Source organism: Schistocerca serialis, chromosome 1, assembly GCF_023864345.2.
Source record: "Schistocerca serialis cubense isolate TAMUIC-IGC-003099 chromosome 1, iqSchSeri2.2, whole genome shotgun sequence".
NCBI classification, from domain to species: domain Eukaryota; kingdom Metazoa; phylum Arthropoda; class Insecta; order Orthoptera; family Acrididae; genus Schistocerca; species Schistocerca serialis.
Window position 1 is genome coordinate 625,930,010 of NC_064638.1, and position 14,760 is coordinate 625,944,769.

Genomic DNA, 14,760 nt, shown 5'->3' on the forward strand with positions numbered 1-14,760 from the left:
TACACGTGAATGAGCAGAGGATCGTTCGACTATCTAATCAATAAATTAAATATGAATGCTTTTTTACATGATCAGGAACTTTTAACAGCCAATAAATGCGAAGGATTTACTAATATATGACTAACTACACTAAATATAAACAGAAGTCCGTTCGTGATTACATTTTAGGAGCAGGTCCTGCATTCGATACTTTGCTGGTCTTATATTTTTTACTGGCTCAGTTACAATTCTGTATTCTACGTTTTATGTATACTGTTAACACTGCATCGCTAAGTATATTTTTAAGTTCTTGCCAAATAACTTGATCTTCACACCTATCCCAGTATATCACACTCATATAATTCCTAATAAATTACAATGAACCATGAAATTTTACAAATATTTGATGCTGCAAAAGTAATTCAACAGCAGTCAATGTTAAGGCCAAGCGTTTCAATTACTCTAAATAGTCTGTAAAAGTAAAGCTTACAAAATTTTTGAAAAGAAAGTCAAACGTTTTGTGTAATGATTTGTCTAAAAGTATGAAATAAAAAATATTAGGGAAATGTTTGGTGCACCTCATTTCCTGTTCATGATTTGGAGCATCATTCAAAGGCATGTAAAACATTTCTCTGATCTACTTATGTCTTTTACACAAATCATTTCATAAAATATTTAACTGATTTCTTTCTTTTATTTCAAGTTTTATTCAGAAAGCATGATCTTACTGACTCCTCGTTTGCCTTCCTAAAGTACTTGATTCGAAAGAAGCCTTTTTGACATTTAAATACCGCACCAATGTATCCTTTTATGTGCAAAATAGGTAGGTCTTGAACTGGTGAAACTTTTGACACTTCATTTACATAGCTTGGCATCAGCTTTTCGTGAAATATTTCGATTTTTCCTCAGCTTATTAAGTAAGTTTTCGTTAATTACTCTGATTACTTTCAAGCAGTTAAATATTTTCATGCCAAACTAGACCTCATGCTGGTCATTTGATACCCCCGTTTACCTGTTTCTCTCCCTTTGTTTCACTATGAAAATTTGGACAAAACCTCATGGTTTAAGTTGTAGGCAGTCTTCTTTTCAGTCTGCTCTCACGTTTACAAAAACGTATCGAGTGTTAATCATGAGATAAAAATAGTCCTTTCTGCGATTCGGTATCTTCAACCTTTGATGAGATACGACGATTTTTACGACCACTTGATTCCTGAAGCGCAGGAAAGGTTAGGACGCACCACGAGCGACCCGTCCGCGGATATAACAACCAATATCTCAAGAATGAAAAGAGATATAATTCTGGCCTCAACTTCAAATACAATTTAGATATATTGGTCACATTTCGTACACAATAATGTATGGCCTTAAATGAACTATACGGGAAGTTTACACAATGTGATTTTACCTATGCAAATTCTTAAAAATTTCGTGCAGTAGTGTACTTAATTTCGTGCAGTCATGTACTAAATTTCGTGCAGTCATGTACTAAATTTCGTGCAGTCATGTACTAAATTTCGTGCAGCACAGTAACTATGACGAATAACGAAAATAAATTCAGATCTTTATCGTTTAAAGATATCAAGCTATAGGTAGCGGAAGAATCAAATTTTTTCACCGAATAGCCAGTCGCAGCGGGAGACGGGCAGCGACACAGATGTCGCTCACGTAGGACACTTCTGTAACTACACCTGCGGTTGTGTTTTGTCGCGCGCTGTCGCTCGCTTCTGTCGCTCACCCAGGACACCGCCTTAGCGAAGCTAGAATTATCACTGCTGTATTCGCTGTGCAGAGTGGCGTATGTCAAAATTATGATGCGAAGAACAAAATAACAGCCGAGGCCTATGATGGTGCTACCGTTCTGGCAAGAGAATTAAATAGCTTGCAAGCCAAGATACGATAAATTGCTACCTCCCCCCCCCCAGCTCTTTTTACTTACTTCTTTACACATTATTTAAATTTTTTCTGTAGCAGAGCTGTTATGGTGTTGGTAAACGCATTCCTTCGAACGGTGAAACGAGGTGGAACTGTGACTCCAGAATAGTATCTGCCATTCTTGAAAACTTTTTGGGGCTAATTGAGGTTTTAAATGATATAATTAACAGTCTCGACTCTAGAGCAACGACTGCCAGAGAAGCCTGTGGTTTCAGAACATGCACTTTGACATTTTCACATGCTGAGACATGGTCGTGAATGGAACAGTGACCCGAAAATGTGGAATAAATTTCTTTTATTTCACATCTATAGTCAAAAACTTTTAGGTCCTCAGACCACCGGTTTCGGTCAGCAATGACCATCTCCAGATCTACAGAAAAATTTGGGGAAAAAACACAAAACGAGTGGATTTTCTACAGCTTCAAACAATAAAATAGGCCATGATGAAAACTATTACTAACGCACATGTGAAAATTGTGCGCTTTACATATGACGAGGCATACCTGTTTTACGAAAATATTTCCTAATATACTGGAGCCAAAGTGGTATCGTCAAATGCTAAACACAAAATCAGCGCCAGCATCGTCACACATATGTAAATTATAGTATATACAAGAGTCCTCTTGCCAGCAGCGCTACTGTACAAAACAAACTGCCATGCTCGCCACATGCCGCTGCTCTAGGCGTACACATATTCTTCAAAGATCATTGTGCGATGTAAAATAAAAAGAGGGATACAATCAATAAAGTCTATAGCGGGCGTATAAGAGGTAAAAGTCATTAAAGTAATAAAATGCAATAAATTAAAACACGACAAAAGTCAAATTATAACGTAGCAAGTTACTACGAGATAACATTCGATGCAGTAAGGCATGCAGCCGTAAAGCAAGGTGGCTTCAGGGTGGCTATGTTTTTTCTTCGCTCTAACTCACAGCGCAGCTGACGCTACCGGCCGTATGAATGGTCTCGAGTAACATTCTGTCGGTACGCAAATTCTTACCCGCTACGAATCTAAATAAACCTTAGTAATTATCCTCAGATTTCGTTCAAACTTGTTACGCAATCTTTTGTTATTACCGAAGAGATCCTGTCAAAATTTCAGATTTTTATCTATTACAGTTACGGAGATTGAGGGTATCATCTGGAGTGCCCCAAGGAAGTGTGGTTGGTCCGCTGTTGTTTTCTGTCTACATAAATGACCTTTTGGATAGGGTGGATAGCAATGTGCGACTGTTTGCTGATGATGCTATGGTGTACGGGAAGGTGTCGTCGTTGAGTGACTGTAGGAGGATACAAGATGACTTGGACAGGATTTGTAATTGGTGTAAAGAATGGCAGCCAACTCTAATATAGATAAATGTAAATTAATGCAGATGAATAGGAAAAAGAATCCTGTAATGTTTGAATACTCCGTTAGTTGTTTAGCGCTTGACACAGTCACGTCGATTAAATATTTGGGCGATATGAAGTGGAACAAGCATGTAATGACAGTTGTGGGGAAGGCGGATGGTCGTCTTCGGTTCATTGGTTAGAATTTTGGAAAGATGTACTTCATCTGTTAAGGAGACCGCTTATAGAACGCTGGTGCGACCTATTCTTGAGTACTGCTCGAGCCTTTGGGATCACTATCAGCTCGGATTGAGGGAGGACATAGATGCAATTCAGAGGCGGGCTGCTAGATTTGTTACTGGTAGGTTTGATCATCACGCGAGTGTTACGGAAATGCTTCAGGAACTCGGGTGGGAGTCTCTAGAGGAAAGGAGGCGTTCTTTTCGTGAATCGCTACTGAGGAAATTTAGAGAACCAGCATTTGAGGCTGACTGCAGTACAATTTTACTGCCGCCAATATACATTTCGCGGAAAGACCACAAGGATAAGATAATAGAGATTAGGGCTCGTACAGAGGCATACATACAGTCATTTTTCTCTCGTTCTGTTTGTGAGTGGAACAGAGAGAGAAGATGCTTGTTGTGGTACGAGGTACCCTCCGCCACGCACCGTATAGTGGATTGCGGAGTATGTATGTAGATGTAGGATCAATAACCAAGTTCTTTCATTGTCATCTGAAGTCATAACAAAGCTCACAATATATAAAATCACTTAACTGGAATTTTCTTTTCAAAACTTTAATTACTCTACGTTATGTAGTATAAAAATCATTAAAAATTATTGTTTGTTTATTATTTTGTTGTGTGAATACATGGTAATGAATGAGAAAGTGTATGCGGGACGTACGTTAAAACTTAATGTTATTTTATGTAAAACCTTACAAAACTGAACCGTGGGAAAATGGAGTTGCAATCACGACGCTGATGACATATGTCGATGTGTGCTTGCTTTTGTAAGAGAGCATCCAGAATAAAATACTGAAGCGGAATAAGTTTCTATATGAATTTAAAGAATATTTTGCATTTCGTTCTATTTTATTAAACAGTATATTTAATCTGCCAGGAAGTTTCAGTATATTAAAAATTGAAATTGTAAAGACGTAAATGACTATCGGATTAGTGGTTGGCTAAGACAAGTTTTGCCGCGAGAATGATCTGGAAGGATCATTCTGATTGGTGATTCAGATCAATAGCCAATCAGAATTAAGCAGTTCCCGCGTGTAGGTAGGTAGATAGGCAGAGAGGAGAGGAGCATCGAGAGAGTCGCTTGTTAACCTGCTTCCGGGTAACAGCATGCTAGATGTCTCCTTGAAAATAATATGTAAAATGAACTAGTGAGTTCATTGCGTTTAAAACGTGTCGTGGCTAAGGCGGCTTAAGTTGCGATAATTTTGAGGAAAGTTTGACGTTTCTGAATAAGTTGGTTGAAGTTTTGTAAGTGTGTGATGTTTTGGTCGTAGAGACAGTTCCGCGTGGCATATTCCGTGTTCTTTATGGAATACTTTGGTGAACACTTCAAACATAAAAGACTACTGAAACGACCAAAAGTTCAACTCGCTAATAGTGGTGGGCCAGTGATTGTTAAATCGCAAAATTAATCGGGACGGACTTGCAGAAATTCTGGCTACTTTTACGTGTGAAATATATTGGATAAACAGTGAACTTGGAATTATGGAGCATTTGCATTATTAAATACGGGCTTGATAGCCATTTCATGTGCCTCCTTATGGATAAAAAGACGTTAATAGAATTTTCAAATGCTTACTGCAATTAAACTGCATTCTCCTACCGCCCGAAATTTGTGAAAATTAACGTACAGGAACTGATTTGCAACTTGAGTTGCGCGGCCTCTGTGTGGTAGGTATTAGGTAGTGCTTTTATCAATGCTGCTTTACACTGCCTAGCGTGTCTGTCTACTACTGCAGAGTGAAGGGACGTCGGAAGGAGGAAATATAGAGGTAGGTGAACGTGACACAGAAAGGAGACTTGTTTTGAATGATGACTTCTGATGGTTTGTAACTGGCCAATGAGTGCCAATGATTACTATAACTAGATGAATTATGTAAATGGTATGCCATTGAATGATCACTTTTAAATAATGTATAAAAATGGTTTGTCACTGGCCAATGAGTGCCAATGTTCACTGTAATCAGATGATTTATGAACATTATTCTGTAATACTTCATACATAGTACAGAAGTGTTCAGTAACTAGGCGATGAGTGCCAACAATTAGTCAAATCGGTTGATAGACTAATGTAATTCTCAATGATGACTAGCATGAGACTTAATGTCTTTCACCTTCTGACCTAATTACCAGAAATTACTGCAATATACGTTTGTCCTGTCTATTCTTGTGATCATGGAGCACTATATTTGGTTTCTGCACTAATTCTACGTTGGTGAATGAGTGTGGTGTTGACACATCATGGTGTCCACCACCTTGAACAATGGAGATGTTACTATGGTTCCACTGTTTGGTGTACCTAATGTACTACCAAAATGATAACATGGAATATTAATACATTTCAGTGTCTTGGCTACACTGACTAATACTTCAGGGAGGAGAACTTCAGATTGTCTCACTTGGTGTTGTGCTTCTGTAGAAAGATATGGACTTTCAGTGCAGCTACGTGCAACCTAATGTACTACAACCATGATGCAATCCTTCCCTTTCCTGTCCTAGTTCTAGTAAAATGGTAACAAAAAAATTACTACAGTGCGTATGCACTTTATGTCATTTGTTAATATGTTTTGTACTCATTGCGTATACATTTTGTCGTTGCTTGATATGTTCTGTACTACAGTGTGTATGCCCTTTATGTCATTTGTTAATATGTTTTGTACTCATTGCGTATACATTTTGTCATTGCTTGATATATTCTGTACTCAGTGCATGTGCACTATATTTCATTTCATGTTATGCACTTATATATATATGTATATACTCTGTTATTGTAAACTTAGTTAATTAAGAAAAATTGCGTATATATTTTGTGATTTCTTGATATGTTCTGTACTCAGTGCATGTGCACTCTATTTCATTTTATGTTCTGTAATTATATATATGTATATACTCTGTGACTGTCAACTTAGTTAATTAAGTAGATTTTAGAAAAATTTGTTGCTCATGGCAAGTCCAATTGACTCACCATCGCTGCCAAATTTTTGCCCCCCCCCCCAGTGGAGGGTTATGTGCTGCCTGCGATATGTAAGCTATAAGAGAATCTGAGACCAAAGATCGGTGTTGACTGCAGTACGAACTGTGTAGCAGTAGCAGGAAGTTGTTGCTAGCGAGCAGTCGCCTGTCTGCGCTGGTCAGTCCAGTCTGGTGTATCATGTTGGCTGGGCCGGTCGCAGTGCAGCGATGCCGGAGCCTGAGTATTATTGTATAAGGTAAAAAAGCAGCCTCGCGCATATCTAGTAATATTATGTAAACTCACATGTAAATCTTTTAAAAATGTCCTAATAATAATCTTTGTCTAATTTCTAACAAGCATTCATTTCAATTTAAAGAATTTAATATTTGTTTAATGCATGATCATTCCGATTGTTGCAAAGGAAAAATCATTTACTTCCTTTCATAAATAACAAATGTATAGGCCAGCATTGCACAGAGCTGTGCCGGAAAAGAGCTATTGTAAGAGTAGATAGTTGCCGACTTTATCGAGGAGAGAAATTTTGCTTTTTATTCAGAATGATCTTACAGGGCCATGACGCAGCACTGCTGTCGTCCAAATTTTACAAGGCTACTAAATTTATTTTTTTATTACGAGGTTTAGGAATTTTTCTGTTTCGAGCTTATATTAAATGAGAAAAGAATTTTGTGGGTACATTAAATGGGAACCAATTTTGTTCAGAGGTTTCACAAAAAAATAGAATCATATTATTATTATTATTAATTAAGTTTTTTTTGTGAGGTTACACAAACATTAGAATCATTAACCAAATAATAAATATAAAATTATTTCGTGTGGGGAGGTTACAGGATGTCTAGCTGGAATTTTAACAGATATTTTTGTGACCGATCTAGAATGTAATTTTTTTTCCAGGTTTCCATAGCTAGAGGAAAAAACGATTTATTATAAACAGTATGTTGCCGACATTTTATTATTGATAGAGGGCGACACCAGTGAGATCAACACATTTGCCCAAGCAATCGGTAGCATGCATCCAAAAATAACTTTTACAACGGAAGTTGAAAAAGAGAGCTCTATTAACTATCTTCACCTTACAATTAAGAAATTGTCCGGCCCCAGTAGCTAAAAAAAAAAAAAGTGGTCATCGTGACAGACTGTCAATTCTAACGTCCCGGGTTCGATTCCCGACTGGGTCGGAGATTTTCTCCGCTTAGGGACTGGGTGTTGTGTTGTCCTAATCATCATCATTTCATCCCAATCGACACGCATGTCGCCGAAGTGACGTCAACTCGAAAGACCTGCACTAGGCGAACGGTCTACCCGACGGGAGGCCCTAGCCACACGACATTTCATTTCAATTAAGAAATTTCATAACAAACTTAAGTTTTCGATTTTGAGAGAAACTAAATTTACACATAGTATCATCAATGCTAGTTCATGCCATCCTTCACGGTAAAAAAGCTCTCTTCACCTCAATGATTCACCGTCTCCTTCGTATACCTTTGGCCGGCAGCGAATTTTAAAGCAAATTACTGTAGTTAATGGCTTTTCTGTAAATTACGTCACGCGCCCTTACAGTAGGCTAACGAAACCTATAATAAACAGCAGACAGACACACTCACGCAGAAAATAGAACCAATAAAGAAAACGAAACCATTCCCATGAAATTTCACGGCAAAATGTCACTGCAAATAAAAAAAAAATGTTTTAGGAAATGTGACGTTAGATGTGGCTTTCAAGGTAATAATGCCCTAAAACTGTTAGTAAAACCTAAACTGAAAAGGGCGCGTGACAAATATGATGGCTCTGGAGTATCCACGATTAATTGTCTTCTTCTTAAGTTGCCAATCCTAAGATTGATTTGCAGCAGCTCTCCATTCAGTGCGATTGTCGGCCAGCCTCTTCAATTCCGTGAAACTTCCGCATCCTAGGTCCTGCATTATCTGGCTTATGTACTTTCTTCTAGGTCTGCCTCTTGCCCTTTTGCCCTCCACAAGGCCTTCCGTTATAGTGTGGAGAAGACTTTCATGTCTCAGAATGTGTCCCATCCATATATCTCTCCTCTTCTTGACCGTCTTCCAAAGAACTGGAACTTCCTCCGCTCTCTGCAGGACTTCTTCATTTGTCATCCTGACCGTTATTAATTGTAATAAATATTATATCGGTCCAACTGGCCGCTCTTTCAGCGTTATGGTTTAAGAAATATTCACAGCCACACAACAAAACTACTTTGGGTCAGCATTTACAAGAAACTGGTCACGATAAATGCAGCACTGAGAAAAGTACACCTATTCTCGCAGGATGGAAAAAGGTCGTGCTCCTAAGTTGTAATTACAGCTTAATAACAGGAATACATAAGAGCCAACAAGCCCACTTACCTTTTTTTGTGTGTGTGATGCGGTACACTACAGCATCACCAGCCTTCCACGGTCTAACTGTGTTGGTGAACCAGTAAATATAAACGATAGGGCAGTGACACTGCGTCACTGCAATACACTTTGCAGGTGTGATGGTGGGACTTATACCACCCTGCAACGGTGACCGTACTCGTCCGTCCGGAATAACAACTTAGTTCGACATGGGCAGGTAGGATTGGAAAGTCGTGGACGTGGAACGGAGAGCTAGTCCTGGCAAAGGAGGCAGCCGTGGAGGGCGTGCCAGGCCCAGCGCTAGTCCTGTTCGGAAGCCGATTCCTCTAGGATGGTCAGCGGAACCGGATGGCAATGCCAGCGGCGTGCATGTGTAGTCCCGGCGTGGCGTAGCCCATGGAAGTGTCCCGCAGGGCAGCCACTTTCTCATAGAGCTGCCGCGCGGCGTTGTGTATGGTCTCCTTGAGGGGGACGATCTTTGCTTCCTCGCGGAGAGTCACAATCCTCGTGAGTGGTGGGGCGAGCAGGCTCCACATGAGAACCTTGTTCTGCAGGAGCTGCAACGTCCGCATCCTGGTGACACGAATCGAGGCCCATGCAGTGGACCCACACGAGAGGGCAGGCAGGACAACTGCCCGGTAGATACGGAGTTTGGTAGGCAGGTTAAGTTCCCTACTGCGGAAGAGGGGGCACAAGGCCCTGGTGAGCTTTTGCCCCTTGTTGGCGACATATTCAGCATGACAGTGGAATAGCACCTTGTGGTCCATCCGGACCACGAGATAGGTGGTCGTCGGGGACCGGGGCACCTGCACGCCTGCAATCGAAATATTGCGGCGGAGGACTGGGCGCCGTTTCGTGAAATAGACTGCCGTAGCTTTGGCGGCATTAAAAGCGATTTTTGTTTGTCCGGCACTAGGTGATGGTGGCGTCCACTGTCGTTGGAGGAGGGCGATGACGGCGTCAGAGATGCTTCCAGTGGTATAGAGTTCTGTGTCGTCAGCATATTGTGCCGCGTGGTACACGGGGATGACAGGCGTGTCATTCATGTAGATGTTGAAAGAAATGGGAGACAACACTGATCCCTGTTGAGTGCCTGCTGTCAATGGGCGAACGCCAGAATGCATTCCCCCCCCCCCCCCCCCCCACTTACCAAGCGATCTGTTGTATATATCTTGCTTATGGCTTCACCTAGTACAGAGTGCTTTACACATTTACTTCGTTTTCTTACGTTGAACCTGTAACTAATATTTTCTTGCCCCTTCTGTGTTTATATAATATCCTCCATTAACTAGATAATCTTGTTCATGCACTGGCACGGTGCTTTATTATTCTTTTCTTGGAACGGCGTTCCGCAGCGTACGAGGGGTCTCTGGCGGTTGAGTTCCTCTGACCGTTTCTCGCCTACGCGGCGTTCTGCTGTAGCGCCAACAGAGAGCCCTGTTTATTCGTTGCAGTCGGTTTTCATTCGTTGGGCTTATTTAGCAATTTTTTGTAGTTTTTATATTATTCAGTGTACTCCAAAAACTGTTTATTATTTATGTCATTATCTGAAACATCGCCACTAGACCGCATCAGAATGACTGTCGGTTAACCATTTCCCTTTTAACAATCTAACTTTTGTTGAGTTAATTTATTGCATTTTATTACAGTAATAACTTTTACACCTTACAAGCTCGCTATAGACTTAACTGATTGTATCCCTATTTTTATTTTACATCGTACAATTATCGCTGTAAAATGTGTGTACACCTACAGTAGCGACATCTGGCGAGCTTGCGACATAAACATTTTGTGGCTACTGTACGGCAGTTTGTTTTGAATAGTAGCGCTGCTGACAAGAGGACTCTCATGTACTATAATTTGTGTGTGTGTGACGATGCTGGTGCTGATTTTGCGTTTAGCATTTGACGATGCCACTTTGACTCCAGTATAATAGGAAATTTTTCATAAAACAGGTATACCGCGTCTTATTTAAAGCGCACAATTTTCACATGAACGTTAGTAATACTTTTTATCATGGCCTATTTTATTATTTTAAGCTGTAGACAATCCGCTAGTTGTATTTGTGGTTTTTGCGCAAATTTTGCTGCAGATCTAAAGTTGTTCATTGCTGAAAGAAACCGGTAATGTGAGGACCTACAATTTGTGAACAAAGACGTGGAATAAAAGAAATTTATTCACTTCGACATTGTTTTTCTTCTATATGTTTTTCAACATTCCACAGAATTCAGAGCTTACATGAAAAACTTAAAAAATGTAAATAAATTTATCGACTTTTTAAATCCCACGAAATGCTGAACTAATTCGCAAGCTGAAGCTTCCATGAACGAAGATGGATGAATATCTTGGCAATCCATTGATGTCAAAATACAAACAGTTGTACTTAGATATATTGGATAATCTTGTAACACAACTGGAAACGAGATTTTCATATAGTGAAAAACTGCTCTTCCTTAAATCAGGCGTTACTGCTCAGTTCGCCAGTTGTGTTCAAGATCTCTGTTTGGACGTTGTGGACCCATCGTTAAAAATGTTTGGTGCGTCCTTCAGTGGCTCGCAGTTGTATAGACCTGCAGATTGTATTTTATTCCCAGCATACAAAAATGTTTCAATCTGTCCTTTTAGAAGACGTCATCAAAAGAATGATTGAGAATGAAACGGCCCAAATTCTTCCAAAAACCTTCAAAATATTTTGTCGATCAGCTACTATTCTTGTAACTAGCGCTTCAGTTGAACGAGTTTTTCTTGTCTTAAGCGTGTAGGAACGTACTTTCAGGATCGATTTTCAGCTCTTGCTTATACGTCAGTAGAAAAACCAGTACTGCGAATAAACTCTACGTATACCTACATTAAAAACTGGGGGAAAGGAGATTTTCCAGTATGTTTCCTGGCCTCCCCAGAATTCAGGCCATGATCCGCCACTGCTGCCAACATGATTCAAAGTATCACTTCAAGCATAGCCCTTGCGTGCACTGTTAGTTTACCGTAAAATGAGCTGTCAGCATGGGGAGATGCCCCCCCCCCCCCCCCCCAACCTCATTCGACAGTGCCGCGAGACACCAAGCGCTGTAGATTTGCCTGTCTACAACTACATCTACATTCATCCTCTCCAAACGACTGAAAAGTGAGTGGCAGAGGTTACGTCCCACTATACTAGTTATTAGTGCTTTTTCCCGTCCCATTCACGTATGGAGTGCGAAAAAAATGACTGTTTAAATGCCTCTGTCCGTGCTGTAATTAATCGTATATTGTCCTCGCGATCTCTATGTAGGTGACTGTAGTATATTCCTAGACACTTAAAGCCGGTTCTTGAAACTTTGCTAGTAGACTTTCTCAGGATAGTTTCCGTCTGTCTCCAAGTATCTGCCAGTTCAGCTCTTGCAACTTCTCTGTCACAATCTCCCTTGCGTCAAATAAACCTGTGGACATTCGTGCTGCACTTCTCTCTACACGTTCCATACCTCTGCTAGTCCTATTTAGTATAAGTCCCACATAATTGAGGGATGCCAGCCGTTGTGGCCGAGCGGTTCTAGGCGCTTCAGTCCGGAACCGGGTTGCTGCTAGCGGTCGCAGGTTCGAATCCTGCCCTGGGCGTGGAGGTGTGTGATGTCCTTAGGTTAGTTAGGTTTAAATAGTTCTGAGTCTAGGGGACTGATGACCTCAGATGTTACGTCCCAGCCGGCCGGTGTGGCCGTGCGGTTCTAGGCGCGTCAGTCTGGAACCGCGTGACCGCTACGGTCGCAGGTTCGAATCCTGCCTCGGGCATGGATGTGTGTGATGTCCTTAGGTTAGGTAGGTTTAAGTAATTCTAAGTTCTAGGGGACTGATGACCACAGATGTTGAGTCCCATAGTGCTCAGAGCCATTTTTTTACGTCCCATAGTCCTTAGAGTCATTTGAACCATTTTTGAATTGAGGAACATTCTACGATAGGTTGCAAAAGTTATTTACAAGCTATCTTCTTTGTACACTGACTACATTTCCCCAGTATTCTACCAATAAGTCGGAATCTGTCTTACCGATGACTAAGTCTAACCGGTCATTCTATTTCATGTTTAAATGTTATACCCATTGAGACGTGGCGTCTTGTATCTCTCCTGTCTAGAGCCTGTGTATCGGGAGAATGACGCTTGCGTGAATAGTGACATATGGTCTGAAGCGGGTTCAATCGAGTATGTAGTTCTAATTTTCATCTGCTATAGGACAGTAGCGGACAGCACTATACAGAAAGAACTATAATGCAGCTAAGTATTTTGACCACTAGAGTCCAGTAGTGCACAGAAACATTAAAGAAATGGGTGAAGAGAATGTTTTTGTGATTTGTTCTGTTTATTTCTTGAAGCCTTTTCTCTTTATTTATGTTTGTCCAGTTTTGTAAAACTTAATAGTATGGCGAGCATTTTCATTTAATGAACAATCCGTGCTTAGTAGCTGTTCAGATTTCGAGAAATACGTTGCCATAAACTTGCTAACGTGAATGAAAGGGTTTGTGCATGACTGAGTTAAGATTAGCACGGGCTTGACAGTGAACGTGTACATCACAAGGTTCAGAATATACCGAATTTTGGTATTTCATTCAAAATTAAGACCTTAGAATACTTACGTTGTATGCTGCCTGGTGCGAGGTTTCTGTTCGGCTTTCCTACCGGTGATTTGCTGCAACGAGTTCACAGGTAGGTGCAGGTAATGGAAGAACCTAACCGCGCCGGTACACCATGTATTTGTATGTGTATCAGTTAACAGATTCCAACTCTGAATCACTAATATTATACGCATAAAATACTACTTTTCTTTCCATTTTGTGAAGTGCACAATTTTACATTTCTGATCATTTACAGCAATTTGCCAGTCTTGGTGCCACTTTGAGATATTATCAATGTCTGTCTGAAAATTTGCTCATCACAGTTCAGACTGTACTTCCTTGTAGATAACTGCAACATCTGCAAAACGTCTGCGGCTGCTATTAATATTGTCCGAGACACCATTAATATGCATCATGAACAGCAAGGACCCAGCACACTTCCCTAGGGTACACCTGAAGTTTCTTCTACATCTGTCGATGACTGTCTGTCCAAGATAACACGCTGCGTGCTCCCTATCAAAGAGCTCCAGTTACAGATTTCGTCTGATAACCTATACGATCGTGCACTTGATAACAAAAGTAGATGTGGTACTGAATCAAACGCTAATCTGAAATCGAGATATAAAGCATCTACCTGACTAACTTGATCCAGCGCTTTCAGGACGTCTTGTGAGGAAAGTTCGAGTTGGATTTCACGTTATCTGTTATCGAAATCCATCTCGGTTGGGGTGGTGGATGTCGTTCTGATCGAGATACCTCATTATGTTTGAGCTCGGTATGTGTTCTAAGATTCTACAGCAAATGGATGTCATCGACATAGGATTGTAGTTTCGTGATCACTTCGGCTACACTTCTTGTAGACAAATGTTACCTGTGCTCTCCTCCAGCTACTGGGCACAATTTTAGCGATTTCAGCTGTTTCTAAATCCACTGACAATCTTTTCAGTGATAATATAATCAAATTGGGGTGATACTTTGGGCTTTCGTTTATAAATGAACATTGTAGTGATTGCTTGCGATCAACAACGCCAGCTGATCACTATTATGTACAAATTATGGCTCGTACGTACCCCGCCGAGAATGCAAAAAAAAGTGCACACTACCTTTTTGGAAGGAATTAGGACGCCTGAGTCAACGCAGACAAAACTAAACGTCTGCGTAGGATCCATTTTGCCCCAGGCGTTCGGCAAGAAAAACAACATAAAACTCCAGCACCGTAGTGCACTAAGAAGATGGGAAAATCGGTAATGTCGGGTTCTCTTCAGAGGCGAGCGCAGGATTTCATTGTCGTACAGGTGTAAGAATGCGGCCATGTAGTGGTCCACGCAAGCTCGGTGGCCGATGTGCAGGGACCAATTTCCGTCCAAAGCGC